The sequence below is a fragment of the Zingiber officinale genome, chromosome 5A (assembly GCF_018446385.1).
Source record: "Zingiber officinale cultivar Zhangliang chromosome 5A, Zo_v1.1, whole genome shotgun sequence".
Lineage (NCBI taxonomy): Eukaryota > Viridiplantae > Streptophyta > Magnoliopsida > Zingiberales > Zingiberaceae > Zingiber > Zingiber officinale.
Genome location: NC_055994.1, coordinates 4,746,008 through 4,750,792, shown reverse-complemented (window position 1 = coordinate 4,750,792; position 4,785 = coordinate 4,746,008). Strand labels below are relative to the sequence as shown.

At 43.0% G+C, this 4,785-nt stretch overlaps 2 long non-coding RNA genes and 1 other non-coding gene across 3 annotated transcripts; 2 read left to right on the top strand and 1 right to left on the bottom strand.

Annotated features, from left to right (window-relative positions):
* Window positions 1-2,783: 2,783 nt before the first annotated feature.
* LOC121979332 lies at window positions 2,784-3,770 on the bottom strand. The gene is made up of 2 exons (XR_006111382.1): window positions 3,633-3,770; window positions 2,784-3,547 (listed from the first exon to the last, which is right to left on the bottom strand). It is a non-coding gene; the product is annotated as an uncharacterized LOC121979332 (long non-coding RNA).
* Window positions 3,284-4,107, top strand: LOC121979333. The gene is made up of 2 exons (XR_006111383.1): window positions 3,284-3,419; window positions 3,568-4,107. It is a non-coding gene; the product is annotated as an uncharacterized LOC121979333 (long non-coding RNA).
* Window positions 4,011-4,207, top strand: LOC121983586. The gene has a single exon (XR_006112620.1). It is a non-coding gene; the product is annotated as a U2 spliceosomal RNA (small nuclear RNA).
* Window positions 4,208-4,785: the final 578 nt, after the last annotated feature.

The following is a 4,785-nucleotide window of genomic DNA, read 5'->3' as shown; positions in this document are numbered from 1 at the left end:
AAGGCAAGTCAATCAATTACAATTGGTAAGTGAAGGTAAGCAACAGGAGGAGATATCCAGTGAGGTTGCGTTCCCTGTTGAGGGAACTGTAGGCGTCGGTCCAGCTAGGTCCATTTGGGAAACCTAAGCTGAGACCTTGACTAGATCCTGATATCAGGGAGGCAGGATCTAATTACTAGTATTTTATTATGTTGTGCTAACTCTGTTTTGCAGGGTAAATATATTTTCTGTTGCCTAGACTAACCCTTTTTTTAGGGAAGAAGCTGTTAAAGAAAAGGGGAGTCCGAGCACTCAGACCAGTTTGCTCGGGCGGGTGTCGCAGGCACTCGGGTGGTTCGGGCACCTAGAGTTGGTCCAGACGCCCTGACCAGAAAACTTATCCAGGAGCTGAGTTGGAGCGCATCGAGTGGTCGAGCCATGTTAGCATGGTTCAGGCGCCCGGAGGGGTTCCAGACGTCCGGAATGGACCTATATAAGGGCCTTCAACGAGTAGTTTCAGAACATCAATTGCTACGAGTTTCATTCCTGCGCGGTGTTCCGAAAAAGCTCCTACAACGCTGTAAAGTTCCTCTGACAACCAACGATCAAGATTTGTTTATTTTCTCTGTTGTCGGTAATATTTTCTTGTAGTTTTTATACTTAATTTTGTAATCATTTGAACTATTAGTGGATTGCCCAACGAAAGCACTCGACGAGTGGGTCTTTGAGTAGGAGTCATCAAAAGCTCTGAATCTAGTAAAATTACTTGTGTTAGCGTGTGATTATTTTTCTTCTTCTAGCTTCTCTCTTTTACTCTTCCGCCGCGACTTGTTTTTAAAACTCAATTTTTGAAAATCGTTATTCACCCCCTAGCGACTTTACAATCTTACAAGGAGAAGGAACTTATTGGAACAGGAGAGATCACCGATGATAAACACAGAAAGAAGAGCAAGGAGATGAGGAAGGCGAAGGCGAGTAATGCGATGGGGCTAAGAAAAAAGTTAAGGGTTTAAAAACCCTATAGGCAATCGACTCGGGTCATCCGATCGAGGGTTTCGGAAAACGAGGCTTCATCATGACCGTTGAATTTGAAAAGGCAGTCGTCACATCAAGCTTAAACAGTCACCTATCACATCACGCATGCGACGACATACAGGGGTGACACGTGGCATTTGATTATAGGTGGCATTAATGAGAAGGCAGAGAGCATAATTACAAGGCGTGGTCAAACGTGCTTTGCATTAATGGTTGGGAATTTGAACGACATTTTAGAAATTAGGGTGACATTAGCAATAACAGAAAAGCACAACGTGGGTTGAGCGGTTGGAACAGAGATTAGAAGGAAAGCAAAAAAGGGCTAAGTGTTGGCTATGATATCGTCGTGCAGCAGATGAGCATTACAATCAAACGGTGACTATAAACTCTTGAGCAAAGAAGATCACAGTCGGTCGAGCGGGAGGCGTTACGACCGAGTGACAACATGTCCGAGCAGACGAATAAGGCTAAATAGATCGCTCGAAGATAAGAGACAAACAGGCCGTGCATCCCCTAGCCGTTGTCCCCGTTGAGCGGGAGGCATGTCCGTCTGGATGAGAGGCAACCTTCCAACATCAGAAAAGCTAAGTAAAGGAAGATTGTGCTGTTCAGCACGACCGAGTGGACGTGTCTCGACCGAGCGAATGCAGACCGACCTACAATGGGACCCAGCCGCGTATCTCCTAGTACTCTTTTGGAGGTTGTGCCACTGACAACAGAGCATGTTCCGCAGGTAAATCGTACTCCGGAAGCTTCTAGTCTGTTACATCAAAGATATACACGCGTGCTTAAGGAAAGGTGTCAGAGACACCTTTTGACTTGTCTTTTCATAAAAATACTTGGGGAAAGTGTGTATGCTTTAAGATGCGTACACAAGCACTACAGTGACACTATAAAAGAGAGTTCCCATATACAGGCAAAGGTATGTACAACTTTGTTATTCTACCTACTTTAGCTACAGTTTTCTACTATTCTCTATATCATCAGAAATTGACTTGAGCGTCAGAAGACCGACGCCGGAAAACCCTTACCGTCCCGACGCTAACGCTTATGTGTTGCAGGACTACGTGGACTCTCTGCCCCGTCAACTTTCTAACCGCATCGCCAGCTTGTCATCTTCTCCGTTTTTGGACAGGAGCATCTAACTTTAATAAAAATAACTTAAATTATAAAATAATCTAAAAGATAATAAAAAAGACTAAATATCTTTTAGACCTCTAAAAGGTTTTAAATGATATTTTTAGTCTGAAATTGAGTTGTTATAGGTTTCAATAATTAATTGTAGATTTCTGAATAAACTCCAATTTGATGTATTATAAGTTTTATATTTCAACCCGAATCAAAAGTTATGATTCCTCAAACTTTTTATTGATCCTACATCAATCCTGCTTTGATCTTACCGATCCTGCTATTATCCCACTGATCTTGCTCAGATTCTACTACAAAAATGATCCTGCACGATCTAAGATCAATTAGGTGTTCTAGATTGTAGGATCATACGATTTTACAATTCAAGATCATGACTTTATAAACATGGCTCAACCGTATAAAAAAGCGGAGGAGGAGAAGGATGATGATTGAAGGTAAACTTTTATCTACGAGAGCCCAAGCCTTTCATTTATACTATTCCATTTTTCTTTTTCTATCTCTGCTGACTTGATCGTTCGAGGGATCACATGCATGTTGACATAGGTTCCAATAACTGTCCGAGTGCAGAAAAATAAAATCTCTACCGGTTTGAATCCGTGGAGAGATGTGGCTGAGCAGCATGGGTGGGAATATTTCAGTCATTCAAGTAAAGTTCATCAAATCAATAATTCTGTGCACAACTCGACTTATGCTATTGAGTATTTTTTTAAAATAGTTAATAGGGTTAGAAAATTGGCACTCGCCAGGTTCCACCTCCGCCAATTATTGACAGGGAGCGTGCGAGAAGCCAACCACGTTGGTTGGTGCAATAAATTACCAGCAGTATTTCCACCCACGCCCCCACCAATAACGCGATAAGATAGCAGCGGTCCCTACCTGCCAAAAAAGCTTCGCTGTCCGGGGTCCACCTCCGCGCGTGACGACGTGGTTAACTTGATCATCGACAGGCCCATCTCAGCCGTCCGTCTATCTCTTCGCCATGTTTCGACCGTGCGTGACGGCGGGGTTAACTTGACCATCGACACGCCCTGACGCCGCTGACGAGGAAAGAGAGGGGCAGCAATGAGAACGCTGATTCATTCCACCACCAACGGCCACTTCCCAAATCCCCATCCCTATAGAAAAAGAGAGAAGAAACCGACGCGAACATCTCTCCTCCTCTGCTTCTCCCTCTCGGCGGCCACCGACGGGCTCGGAGTCGCACTCATCGCCTTCTCAATCAGCGCCGGCCTCTATACCTGCTGCCATATATCTAGGTCCTCTTACTGCCATTCTCAATTCGAGTAAAATTCCCTTTGATTGTTAACTCACTGACATCGATGAGCTGTGAAATACTTGTGAGTTTTCAAGGTTAATGTTATCTGTGTCTCTGAGTTTTTTGAATCTGAATGAAAAAAAAAACAGATATAAAGTCTATTTTGAGCGAGGAAAATAAGATACAGTTTTGTTCTTTGAAAAACATTTGATACCTTGCTCTGTCCCCGTGGATCCCTAAGGAAGAGGGGCTCTTCCAGCAACCGGAGTGCCACCAAGAGCCGACATCATCAACATCTCCATTAGAAGCCGGAGAGTATGATCCAAGCAAACCGAGCCGCTAAAGAGACATAGAGCTTAAGTGGAGAAGGGGAGGAGCAAAGTGTTGAGCTAGACGAAGAGGAGGTGAGGCATGATAAACAAAGAACAATGGCCAGAGAGCTGAAGTGGAGAAGGGGAGGAGCGAACTACTGAGCGAGACGAAGAGGAGGTGATGCCGAAGAACAATGGAATTTTAGTCCCACATCGCTAAATATAACCCTCCGAGTGCGACTGAGAACTTTAAAAGAAGGAAGGATCCTATCATATAATTCATACCTTTCTCGGCCTTTTGGCTAAGATCAAGTGTAGTATATGTTCTTATCAGTTTAATATCTGATACGTGGGCCATTGGTCCATTATGATATTAAATTAATTTTTTATGGGGAGAGGGTTCACCACAATAGCTTGCTATTGGAATCCTTGCGTGTCGCCTTTGTGTTGCACTATTGCATCGGCTGGCGCACCCGATCAAATATAATTTAAATTACAAAATTAGCTTAAAAAAATTATATTAAATTTTTACAAAGTTGCTATAATGTGTAATAGTTTATCAACAGTAACTATTATAAGGTGTAGTAATTTATCTACAACAGTTGCTACCAGTAGAGGTGATCGATTGGTTTGGTTATTGGGATAAAAAATTATCCGACCCTATTAGATTGGATAATGTATTATTAGGACCCTACATTTGACTCTATATCCGACGGATTTTTTTTCGATTCGAGTCGGTATAAGCGGGTTGATCGGTTTGGCGAATTGACTGCTCACCCTTAGGCACTACAGTGACACTATAAAAGAAAATTCTCATATACAAGCGAAGGTATGCACGACTTTGTTTTTCTACATGTTTTAGCTATAGTTTTCCACTATTCTCTATATCATCGGAAATTGACTTGAGCATCGGAAGATCGACGTCGGAAACCCTTTCCTGTCCCGACGCTAACGCTTCTGTGTTGCAGGACTACGTGGAGTCTCTGCCCCGTCAACATTCTAACCACATTGCCAGCTTGTCATTTTCTCCGTTTTTAGACAGGAATAGGGGTGTAA